This window comes from Rhinolophus ferrumequinum, chromosome 3 (genome assembly GCF_004115265.2).
Source record: "Rhinolophus ferrumequinum isolate MPI-CBG mRhiFer1 chromosome 3, mRhiFer1_v1.p, whole genome shotgun sequence".
NCBI lineage: Eukaryota > Metazoa > Chordata > Mammalia > Chiroptera > Rhinolophidae > Rhinolophus > Rhinolophus ferrumequinum.
Genome location: NC_046286.1, coordinates 11,974,152 through 11,987,095, shown reverse-complemented (window position 1 = coordinate 11,987,095; position 12,944 = coordinate 11,974,152). Strand labels below are relative to the sequence as shown.

The 12,944-nt window shown below is 47.4% G+C and overlaps 1 protein-coding gene across 15 annotated transcripts in view; it reads left to right on the top strand.

Annotated features, from left to right (window-relative positions):
• The window catches only part of TRERF1 (transcriptional regulating factor 1), a 193,525-nt gene that overhangs the window by 64,617 nt on the left and 115,964 nt on the right, over positions 1-12,944 (top strand). For 14 of the 15 annotated variants that reach the window (XM_033103429.1, XM_033103443.1, XM_033103441.1 and 11 more), the window contains one exon: positions 11,715-11,797. The exons of the other annotated variant lie outside the window; for it this stretch is intronic. The gene's annotated coding sequence lies outside the window, so the exon portion shown is untranslated. The remainder of the gene's footprint in view (positions 1-11,714; positions 11,798-12,944) is intronic. 15 annotated transcript variants of the gene reach the window in all.

Here is a 12,944-nt window from a genome sequence, read left to right as displayed (position 1 = left end):
AAATATCCAGAATGGACAAGTCCAGTCCGTAGAGAGAGGAAAGGGTTGCTGGGGAAAGAGGAGAATGGGGTGTGACTACTAATGGGGTTTCTTTGGGGGTTATGAAAATATTCTGAAATTAGGTAGTAGCGATGGTTGTACAACCTTATGAATATGCTAAAAACCGCTGGGTTATGCAGTTTAAATGGTAAATTTTATGGGTCATGAATTATATCTGAATTTAAAAACAAGTAGTAAAAAAAAGTCTTTTGAAGGCTTAACGTGAAACTCTCTACCCCTCTGCCCTTGGTGGGTGTTGTTGGTTCAGTGCGGGAGCCCCCTTCTCTCCTTCCTGCCTCCCCCTCAGTCACAGATAACCTGTTGAGCACCCTTTATGCAAAGCTTGTTTTCCAGGAAAGATCTTCTGGAAGCATTCATGCTAAGCGGATATGTGGCTGCTAAGACTTAGCCTCTCCCAAGGCATTTGCATATTAGCTTATAAAGGGAGAAAGCTTTTAGGTGAAAGGGATGAACGTTTAATTTTAGAATTCCAAGTAAGAGCAAGCATGTGTGGAAGGTTTTTTTATTTTTCGTGGGGTAAGGGTGTTCTCAGTGGCTCTGGAGCTAGGGGTGGCTTGGTCTCCTTTTCACACACAGATCCAGCTGATCCCAAGGCAGGGCCAGCTTGGTGGTGAGTGGCAGGGTAAGAAACATTCCATTCAGGACAAGCAACTTTGCCCTGACCTGGCCAGGCTACCTTTAACGTTTTCCAAAGGGGGACATTTTGACTTTGGAGGCTGCTGGGAGGAAATATCCTACTGGTCAGATTTCATTTCTCTCGTTAATGAGGTTGGTGGGGGTTTTTGTTTTTTTAATTTTTATTGGGGAATATTGGGGAACAGTGTGTTTTTTCAGGACCCATCAGCTCCAAGTCAAGTCATGGTTGTTGTTTTTTCAATCTAGCTGTGGAGGGCGCAGCTCACGGGTCCATGTGGGAATCGAACCGGCGACCTGGGTGTACTGAGCCAACCGGCCACCCAGTGAGGTTGGTTTTTGTATCAGGTGGTCCCAATTTGAGACAAACCCCTTGCCCAGCTCTTTTCTGCTCTCGTGCCTATCAGTTTGGGCCTACTCATCCTTGCCCTCTGCTCCTCTCGACATCTGCGGCCTTCCTCCTCCTTCCCCGTTGTCGCAGCCCCACCCTCCACCTCCCAGTGTAGTTCAAGTGTTGTCACCTGAGAATCCCCTTAGTCAGTAATAAGCCCTCATCCTTCCTGTTTGTGTGGTCCTCAGATCCCGAGACCTTTCTCTTAATCATCTTTGGATCTCCCGTGCCTGGCACAATTCCTGTACACAGTAAACACTTAATAAATGCTTTTGAATTGCCCTGAACCAAGGCTGTGTTTGGCCCTGTGAGGGAGTAGGAGTAACGAACTCAGCAAGAGACATGCGGGGTAAACTATAAGCCTCAGTCATTAATCGATAAGAGACAAGGAAATGGCATTTGTGACAAGAAGGACGGGAATCTGAACTCCTGCTGGATATGGATGGGGGCATCTCAGAGCTTCATGTCATGTGAGATGGTGAGCTCAGGACATCACAGGAGCTGCCCCATGGAGTAGTTGCTTCCTTTTTTGAAAGGTGTCTTAGATTTCAGGCTTCCATCCTTGGCCAGAAGGACGTGCATCAGCAAATATTTACTGAGTGCCGACTGTGTGCCAAGTACTGATCTAGAATCTGTCACTTTGGAGGAGCTCCGTTGTGCGATGGGTTTGGGGGAGCCCAGGGCCTTTGCATATGCCCTGCCTGGGTTTTGCTTTTCCCTCAGCTTCTTGAGTTTTATCTCGATTTCTAGGGATAGTGAATTTGCACGTGATTGCTCTTGGGTAAAAAAAAAAAAAAAGGCATGGGTGCTTATATCTTAAACACTGCCATTCACACTGCCTCTGAAGGGAGGAAGGGAGGAAGAGGAAGAGGAAGACAGGTCTACACTTCAGCCCCGTGCCTCGGGTGAATCAGGCTGGCTCTGTCAGTCAGGGTCCCAGCATGAGACGGCTGGCACATGCTAAGGGTTTAACTGGAGAGACTTAATGAAGGGGAGTGTTTACAGAAGTGTGGGCAGGTTAGGGAAACCAAAGGTTAGTGAGGCACCCCAGGGCGGGCAACAGTAGGAAGCTGTTACCTTCCCTAGGCCAGGAGGTGGGAGCTCCAGAGTTGAGGAGAAGGCGCCACCCCCCAACCCCCCACCCCACCCCACTACAGTTGTGATGCTGAAGGGACACAATGCCAAACTTTGGAGAGGTGGGAGGAAGAGGGAAATAAATTTGTATTTATTACGAGGAAGTTGGTGGTCCAGGATGGGTAGAAAATAGTGAGAGAGAGAGAGAGAGAGAGAGAGAGAGAGAGAGAGAGAGTGTGTGTTTAGTGGAGAATACCCTGGCTGCCTGGTCATTCTTATGTTCAGCTGGCTCTTACTTACACTTCTTAGGTTCCTCAGGATGTGACCAGTTAGCCAACCAGCCTTCCCTTCTTCCTAGCACCATGGCTGTTATAAAGAGGAAAGTGCTCTGTCTGCATTAGCAAGACGGGTACTGGGTAGTTTCGACTGTAGCAAAAATAACAGACACAGTAACATTCGTTGATGGCCGGCCCTGAGCGTCCTAAGCATTTTACGTGCATCTTCTCATCACATCTTTCCAATAACCCCAGCACGTAGGTGCCATTATTACTCTCATCTGCACCATGCTGCTGGTGAAGGATGCGGGACTGAGAGAGTTGGTAAGTTGCCCAGGTGCACAGCTAACAAGAGGCAGAGCGAAGTCTGTCTGCCTCCTGAATGCATACTCATAACCTCTCATTGCCTCACGGTCTCATTCCTCCACAGTGGGGCCCTCCCCACCCTGTGGTCAGTGCCACGTGTGTGCTGGTTCCACTGCCTGGGATGGTCTTCCCACTTCCTCTCCACTTGAACCCAATTGAACCCTTTTTTCAAGACCCAACTCAGATCTCACTTCCTCTATGAGACCTTCTCCAACCCCCAACGACCCAAACACACACCTTTCCAGAGGCAGGGTGTTACCCAGCTAGTGTGCGTGCATAGACCTCCTCAATCTCCCAAGAAGACTCCAACTGATAAGAGCTGAGAGATTGGAGGATTGGTTTTCTACTTGGTTAGTAAAAGCCCACTGAAAGCCAATGCAGGATATTTTAGAAGGAAGAAGACGAAGCTAGAGCTGAGTCCAGTAGGAGCCTAGAGTCTAGTTGAGTGTGTGGAGCAGAGAAGGTGGCACATAGCCCTGCGTAAAACAGCACAATTTTACAGAGCAACATTTCTCCATGGACAGATGAAGGTAACATCAACCAAGCAGTCAGGCCTAATGGACGTGGAGGAGGAGCCAAAAGTGGTAAAGGCTTCCTTCTTACAGGACAGAGCGTGGGTGCCAGTCTAATACCCTCCACGTGGGTTTCCCGAAAGGCCCCACAGGGCACAGAGGCATCTGGGTGGAGCACGGCCAGTCTGTGTTTTGGAGTTTCCAATTTCTTCAGAAGTGTCTCTTGCGGGTCTCCAGAAGTTTTGATAATTGGCAAACGTCCTTCCCGTTTGGGGCTGACATCAAGGAGAGGGTTAAGTACCATGCCCCCCTCAAAAGTGACCCAAGACCACTTAGGAAGACGTGATGTTGCCCCGGGAGGACCTCAGCCTTCCTCAGTGTGGTGTTGCTTAATTTCATTTCTTTTTTCTCTATTCCTATTTTTTCCACCCACTCCTGTTGGCTTAGACCCAACTAGACACTGGAAGGGTAGAGCGAATTGTGGGGAAGCAATTGGAAGGATGAGTAGCAGATGAGAGGTGGAGAACCCTTTGCTTGGGCCTCTCTTTGCTGGCCCTTGTACATTTTGCTGTTAAGCATCTTTGGATTTTTCTCTCTGCTGGGCCTTGGACATGCTCCAGGCATTAGGGAGGAGTGGAGACTGCGGAGAATTCCACAGTGTACACTCCATGTAAAGAGTTTCTGGGCTCCTGATCTACCAGTTGTAGGTTTGACTGTTACTTGGAGTAGGGATGGCTGCTTGCCTTCATGAAGACTTGGGAAGAAACCAAATAGGGGTGAGTGACACAGCCTGGGTAGAGACTTAGAAACAGGATCAGAGGAGACACTTAGAGGAGACACAATTGGTCCATGTGGCTGAAACTCGGGGAGCAGGAGGAGATAAAGGTAAGGAAGTCAGGTCTCAGAAGAGGCTTGACAGCTGTGCTAGGGCACCTCTTCTACATCTGTCCTTGGGGGCTGGCAGGACCTGAGGGTGGCTTGGGGTCAGTTGCAGCAGTAGACTCTGCCTTAGGCATGGGACAGAAGCCAGGGCAAGACGGCAGAGAAATCGTTCATTTTACGAAAAGGAGATGTTTCTACATGCCAGACTGGGACGGGCTCTGGAGCCTTTGCTTCTCAGTACCATAGAAGTTCCAGAGATCAGATAATGCTTTGGTTCGGGTTTTAAATGATCATTATTCCTTTATTACATAAATAAAACATAATAAAGATAAAGAGGAAAGGGAAGTGAAATTAATGTCACCCATCCTTCCACCACCCAGATATCATTTACATTTAGAACTTGGGTACGGAGCCTTCCCAGACGATTTTCTGTATTTACAAAGTGGAAGCGAACCATAGATATATTTTGTAACTTGCTCTGTGTGTGTGTGTGTGTGTATGTGTGTGTGTGTGTGTGTGATTTTTGTCCCATTTAAAAAAATACACACTTGCCCAAAATTCAAACGGAAGGTGTAAAGAGAAAACTCCCCTTGCCCTCCTCCCCCCTAATTCTACTCCTCAGAGGTAGCCCTCCTTAAAAGTTTCTACTATATCTTTGATGAGGAAGAAATTTAGAAGAGATAATGTGTATGGAGAAACAGACTGTAAATCCTGGTTGTTGTAACTCGTACAAATAGTAGCTGTCAGATGTCAATCAGAAGAAAGGTATAGGGTGGGTTTGGCGGGACTGGGCAGTAGTTTGTGTTCCGTGAAGGGATTTTCAGAAGTAGAAATTGTGAAGTTAGGGAAAGGAGGCGATGGAGACTTTCTGAGGCCTGGGTTTTGTCTGGGTGTGTCACACAGGTGTTGGTGAGGAGCAGGGTGAGTAGAGGTGAGTGGGACTGTGGGCCAGGACCAGGTATGGTCACCTCTTACCTCCTGGAAGGGGATTGGGATGGAGAGGGTGGCAGTATGCAAATGAGCAAGAGACTTGTCAGGAAGCAGTGATAGTAATTGGTAGGTATTTATAAAAATACCCTTGCTTGACAAAAGAAAAAGTCGGCAACTCTGTGTTAGTCCCCAAATTCAAAAACCAAAAAGATTTTCACAAATCTGTAAATACTTAAAATCTGAGCAACACGGCAGAACTGGACGGGGGGCTGTAAGTGTCAGATGCGGTTCTGGTTTTGTCTCTGGCTGAGCAGCCTTGGACTGCACCTGAATTTCGTCTGATCTCAACTTTCATATCTGCCCTGGATCAATGATTTTCAACCCTGGATGCACATTAAAATCACTGGGAAACTTTCTTTAAAATCCCAGTACCAGAGCCTCACTCCAGTCCAAATGGATCCAAATCTCGGGGAGTGGGAATTTTTTTAATGCAGCCAACGTTTGAGAACCCTGGATCATCCTAATTGCTCATTTTAGCCCTAAAGGGTTGTGATTCTATGTATTGCATTATAGTTTTGTACCTTTCAAATACTGTGCACAAATGTTGTAAACTTCTTACATACCAAGAAGTCTTTTTATGAAAAACTCCCCATAATTCTCATTAGGCCAAGGAGGTAATGCCAACGTTCTTTCACCAGTAAGTCAGAATCATAATAAAACATCAAATAATTCGTTTTTGACCCAGGAGTTGAAAACCTGGACTTTAATGTTTTTTATTCCCATTTTGAAAAAGCTACTGACTGGAGGCCTCAAGCCACATCCATTTATAAAGAAGACCCTGAAAAGTTCAGAGAGAAGACATTACTGGAAATGTTTTTGCTAGAAGATTTGTGTATACTGTAAGTTCCAAATTAGGAGGTCCAGTTTGGGGAGGCTTTATCAGATCTAAATTCTGCATGGAGTAGGAGGTGTTTAAAGAGACTCGGTGCTGTTTTATCTTTACCATTGAAGTTTTTGGTTTTGTCTTCCTAAATGAGTCATTTTTTTTTAAAAAGGAACCTAACTTGGGGAGGTGGGGAAACCACTGCCCTGCCGGAGGTGCCGAGGGTGGGGGCCGGGTGGGGGCCGGCAGTGAGGCTGACAGTCAGGGGACTGAATTTATAATTGGGCCGTTCACCCCGGAGGGGTGGGGCCAGGGACCTGTGTGCTGAGGGTGGATCTAGGCAAGTGGGACACAACCTGATGGGGGGTAGGGCAGTGGAAATGGTATTGATGTTATTTATTAATTTGCCGAGTATTTTCTGGAGCCCACCCACCTCGTATCAAGGCTCAATCCACAGATGCTGGGACATTGTGAACAAAGAGGAAGGAACCACCTAGTTTTCACTCTGGTTGGGGAGGCGGGACACAAATCATGGAGGTTAGGCGTGTCCATCTTTGCCCACGTTTGCAAAGAAATGAACCGAAGTTATAGCGCACCGTACCCGTGTCCATGGTGCACGTGAAAATGTTAGGGTCAGACAGGAGTTCAGAGGAGAAAAAAATGGCAGCCTGAGGACCCCACTGTGGAGGGGGCCTGATGAAATACACTGGCCATGCAACCGCATGGAGATCGAGGAGCTGTGGGACCCCGACACATCACTGCCTCTTTCTGTGCTGAGTTCTCCCAGCTGAAAAATGATCCCACACACCTGTCACCCAGGCCCCTCATGACTGTTCAGAGTGTTCGATGTCCTACATGCCTGAGGAGAGGTGGGAGAGGGGCACAGTGGGGAGTTGCTACAGACCTTGGCCTTGGAAAACCAGAGCAGCTCTGTGTGACTGACCCAGGGCTTGGGGTGAGGGGCTCCCTGGCACCCAGGAAGAGTTCTGTGCATTTGGAACATCGGTCAGGCACACCCCTTGTATTCCACACTGACCCCCCGTCCCCCACACACACACCCAGTGCTGGTTTTCGTCTTTTCTGAGTGGTGTGCAACCTCCTGCAGTTGTGCATGCGTGTTTGCTAAGTTTGTCACAAACTTCCTGTTTGGGTTTGGTCTGAGGCTCAAAGCATTGTGTGTTTTGAAACCTAGGCGTTCACAGAGGTCCAGCGTTTCTCGCTTAGCGGCCATGGGGTAGCCCTTCTGTTCTCCTCCCTTTTGCTGACTTTTGCCAGCGTTTGCAGACCTTCTCGCTGGGAAATGCTCTGTAACCTCCGTACTTGTTCTGATTAGTGAGGGTTAGGGCTGTGAGATCTGAAAAAGCTGGAAGGAGGGAGGGGAACAACACTTTTTGGGCCCTTTATATAATGCCAGGCACAGTGCTAGATGTTTTTATACATTGCTTGTTTTATTTAGGCCTCACATTAGTTCATGCAGAACCAGGCTCAGACAGGTTAAGTGACGAGCCCAAGGTTGGACAGCCACTGGGTGACTAAGTCAGGATTCGATCCCAGACCCAACTCTAGAGCTCCTGTTATTTCAACTATGTCATGGGGCCCACACTACGCCCTTGGTTCCACTGGTGTGGGAAGATCTTGATTTCTTATTGGACATCTTGGAGATAGTATCACCTTGGTCTCTACAGTTTTCTCTCAGACCCTCGCTATTCAGGTGCTGCTCATTCTGTCTGTGTGGGGTGTGTGATTTGATGGCCCTTGAGTGCTTTGCTGACTTTCACTTTTCCCAGCCATTCTCCCCATGTGGCCCCGGGAATCCCAGAATTGTTGTGTGGTCCATGGCTGACGATCGAAGTGTGTTAGGACCAAGTCCCAATTTCCCAGAACTGGAGAATTCTTTTCCTATTTCTGGGCACCCAGCATTAACCATTTCGGTGGTCACCATAAACTCTCCTGAGCCAGATGTCTCACATTTCAAGCTCTTCCTTGAAAAGGGAAGAAGATAGAATCTTTATGTCTATGAAAGTGTGTGATGGGGTAGCTAAGAAAGGATACGAAGTGTATAAGGGCTGGAGGAGAAGGGGAGAGCTAAATCTAGCCACCTTTCACCTTATTAGGAGAGCTGTTTAGGGTGTCAGACTCTGGGTGCTCCTGCAAAGGAAGAATAGGTGTGCTTCCAAAGACCTCAAGAAGGCCCTGAGACCCTTCCCAGGTCTCTTGTATTTTCTGAAACACTAGAAAGATATTCTCTGAGTTTTATCAGCATTGCTCTGTGGATCAAGTCATGTTTTCCAGTGAAGACCCTGTGTTGAGCAGTGTGCAGTTCCAGGCGTTTTCAACACAGATGTTAATTATCCTCAAGGGGTTTGCAGTCTACTTGGGCAAATGGAACACCTGCCAAGAGAAGCTAAATACAGTGGATTCAGAAGAGCAGGGGTGAGCTCGGCAAGCTGGGGTGGTGCCGCTCAGTGGATTGCAGGGGAGCAGGCTGGTCAGAGGGGGGGAGGAATGTGCCCAACACTGGGACCTTGATGGGGAGTCATGGAACGGGGAGGAGCTTACTGGATGGGATGCAACAGGGGGTGCATGTGGGAAACAAAATAGAAGAAGGGGGTGTGCATCGTTTATGGAGGATCCCAAAGGATGGCTGTGGAGTTTGATTTTCCTGTATTGGGGAGCCACCAAAGCCAATCGAATAGGACGGGGATAGGTGAAAACAGTGCCAGAAGATGGTTCATCTGAAAGTGTGCACTGTAAATGGGGGTTGCGGGGAGGTGAGTTAGGTGACATTTATCACGTTGAATTTTAGGGATGAAATGTTGAGGGCTTGGGCTAGGGTGGTGACATGAATATAGAAAACAAGATAGAGAGGGGGCGGCCAGATGGCTCGGTTGGTTAGAGCGTGAACTCGCAACAACGAGGTTGCTGGTTCGATTCCCGCATGGGATGGTGGGCTGTGCCCCCTGAAACTAAAGATTGAAAATGGCAACTGGACTTGGGACTGAGCTGCACCCTCCACAACTAGATTGAAGGGCAGTGACTTGGAGCTGATGGGCCCTGGAGAAGCACACTGTTCCCCAATATTCCCCAATAAAATAAAATAAGAAAAGTAGATAGAAAGATGGAAGGTTTCAAATCCCAGCTCTGTCACTTAGGACCTGTGTGACCTTGAGCAGATTACTTAATCTCTTGAACCTCAGTTTTATCATCTGTAAATAGAAGCTGAAAACACTTCACAGGACTGTTGTGGGAGGGCTTTAACTTGTGTCGCACCCAGCGTACAGTAGGTGCTCAGCCAGTAAGTAGGAGTGCTCTCATGGTGTGAGAGGCATGCTTTGTTATTCATTGGGAGGGATTGGCGGAGGGGGAGGGAGTCCTCAAAGGGTTGAATCTGGAAGTCTGGAAGAATGATGCAACCTTGATGGAAATGGATGGAGCTGTTTGGGGTCCCCGAATTCAGTCTTAGGAAGCCTCTCCTACATCCAGGCTGCCGAGGGCCTGTTCCAGAAACCCCACAGCCACGGGGTTTGTGCCTGTGTGAAAGCTCTAGTTTCAGCTGAGCCCTCTGTGCTGCTGGCCAGAAGCCAGCTCTCTCTCCATGCAGGGGATAAGGGTTGGTATTGGTTGAGGCAAATTGAGGCAAATTGAAGGAAGTGCTCCATTTCAGAACCGGCACTGCTCTTGCATGAGTCCCCCCAGCAGTGAGACCATTCAGGTTCCTGCCTCCTCTCCTAGGTGGTTATTGACATCTGGGCTCACCCCAGCCTAGTTTCCTTCCACTCAGAGAAGGACATGTTCCCTCCCCCTGGCCAGAGAACCTTCTGGTACATGGGTCCCCCTGTCACCTGTAGCTCCTGGGACCTCACTCTCTTCAGTCATTCAGCAATAAAGTCTTTCCTCAAACTTTCACACCCCTCTATTTCGCATTCTTTTTTTCTCCTTTCCTCATAGACAGAAGACTGGAAAGCATCTGCCCTTCGGTTTTGCTCCTTTGTGGACACAGCCCACTCAGGCTGGCTTCTGCTGTGGGAGGGGTGCCTGGCACAGGGAAGGGACCTACCTGGTGGATTTGCTGCAGAGGGCTCCTGCTTTCCACAGTCACTGCCCTCTTTAAGGTCACCCGTGGCTTCCATATTACCACACCCAACGGACACTTCAGTCCTTATCTTTCTGGACTCTTTGCTACTTTTGACACTGTGGACAACTTCCTCCTTTTTGCAACTCTCTTTTCTCTTGGCTTTTTTCATTCCACAAATAAATCTTTCAACAACTATTTCTTGAGCACCTACTATGTGCCGGGCTCTGGGACGTACTTTAATACGATGTCCTTAATTCTCAGGGAGGCTATAGTCTAGTGCGAGAGAAAAGGGATAAAAATATAAACAAATGTTAGGAACATTAAAGCTACAATGCTTTAATAAAGCTACAATGGAAAGTACAACAGAAGGGGGATAGAAAAGGTGTAGGAATGGGGTTGGAAGGCCTCATGGAGAAGGTAACATTTGAGCAGAAACCGGAAGGAAGTAAAGGATGCCTGGTGAAAGTGTTCCAGGCAGAGGAAAGGGCAAGTGCAAAGGCCCTGAGGCAGGAGCCTGCTTGGGATATTTGAGGAAGCCATCGAGGCTGGAGGAAATTGACAAAGGGCAGAGTAGGAAGGGACATGTGGGCCCTGTAGGTCATTTCAAGGACTTTGTGTTTAACTTTGAGAGAGATGAAACACTCTAGGAGTGTTTTGAGCAGGAGAGTGATTTTTAAATGATCACATAGGCTGCTGTGGGGAGCATGATGTAATAATTTGCTAGGGCGGCCAAAACAAAGTACCACAAACTGGGCAACTGAACAGAAATTTATTGTCTAACAGTTCTGGAGGCTAGAAGTTCAAGATGAAGGTGTCGGCAGGGCCATGCTCCCTCAGAAGGCGCTAGGGAAGGATCTGGTCCAAGCTTCTCTCCTGGCTGCTGGTAGTTTGTGGGCTTGTGGCAGCATAACGCCAGCCTTCACATGATGCTCTCCCTGTGTGGGTGTCGGTGTCCAAATTTCCCCTTTTTATAAGGACACAAATCATATTGGAATGGGGACCCATCCTACTCCGGTATGAGCTCATCTTCCCAGTTAATTATAGCGCAACAACCCCATTTCCAAATAAGGTCATATTCTGAGGTACTAGGGGTTAGGACGTCAATATAAGAATTTGAGAGAGAGAGAGATACAATTCAACCCATAACACAATTCAGTGCACATAATACATGGATTGTAGAAAAGCGAGGATGGAAGTAGGGAGACCAGTTAGGAAGCTACTTCAATAACCTAGTGAGAGAAGTTGCTGGCTTGGACCGAAGTGGTAGCTCAGGAGATGGTGAGAGGTGGTGGACGTCTGGATGTATTTTGAAGATAGAGCTGACATCATTTGCTGATGAATTGGACATGGGGTCCCCCATGGAGGGAAAGGGGAGTCACAGTGACTCCTGCGTTTGGGACCTGAGTAAATAGAAGAATGGAGTTGGGTGTCTTTCTCTCATAAATCCTCTCCTTCCTCTGGAACTTTTCCTTAGCGCCCTCTGCAGGGTCCTCTTCCTGGGCAGGTCCATCAACTGTTGGGGGTTTTTAGGGCTCCATCCTTGGCTGGTTCTAGTCTCTTTCCCTGATCGATATGATCTGTTCCCATGTTGAAGCCAAAAATCCTGAATGTGCTGTTTGGGTCACTCCTACAGGCCCTGGCTCTGGAGGATGCTGAAGGAGGAAGACACAGAAGCAGGACAACCCTGAAAGATTAAGCGTCTTAACCCTGAGACAGGTAGCTTCTCTGAAACTCTTGGTATCTGAATGCTTTATGACGAAGGGGGTCATAAGATCATTTCTTTAATCATTATGGTGTGGAAAATGGCCTGAGAAGCAGGGGATGGCTGCTCTGGGCCTGAACACCTCTAGGTTTCTGGAAAACTTTGCCTGGGAAATGGTCAGTGATTGTGGAGTCACACATTGGAATTCAACATCACTTGGAATGGGGCTGAGGGCAACTTTGCAGAGTTGTGACTAGTGAAGGGTCCAAAAGACATTCATGGATAGTAGCTCTACACGTGTTAGGAGGGAATTAAACATCTCTGGAGAAGGGTATTGTACCGTGTTTCCCCCAAAATAAGACCTAGCCTGACCATCAGCTCTAATGCGTCTCTTGGAGCAAAAATTAATATAAGACCAGGTCTTATTTTAATATAAGACCGGGTATAATATAATAATATAATATAATATAATGTAATATAATATAATATATAATATGGGTATAATATAATATAATACCGGGTATAATATAATATAACACCAGGTATAATATAATATAATATACTGGGTCTTATATTAACTTTTGCTCCAAAAGACGCATTAGAGCTGATGGTCCGGCAAGGCTTTATTTTCGGGGAAACAGGGTAGGAGGCCGCCCTTAGAAAATGCACAGAGCCTCTCAGAGGCAGATTCCCGGATCAAGGAGCCTTAGAGCTGGCCCTGGGGCATTTCTAGTGCTTTTACAGCTCTAGCCCTGTGTTCTCTTCCAGATTCAGTTTGTCCCTCTAGAAAATGGGCACATAGCTGTGTTTCCCCTGCCAGGTTCCACACAAAAGCTGTCTGAAGGGTCAATACATTTGTGTATAAACAGCTTTTTTTTTTTTTTTTCTTTTTTTGAGGTTCAAGCCCTGGTCTAAAAAGAGATGGCTATTTTCTGCAATTTCTCAGTGACACTGGGGGAGAAGGGTAGCGATGTCTAATTTGATTCTTTTGGGGTGTGCGGGTCTTTTTTTCTCAGCAAGTGCCACGTGTTTTATCTCTCTTACGTGAAGCTCAGAGTTGATCCCTTCTCTTTCTTTTTTGTTGTGATTAATTTTGATCGAACTTTTAAGCCATTGTGTCTTGGGGTTCCAGTAAGAAACAGATGGTTCACTCAAGTGGAG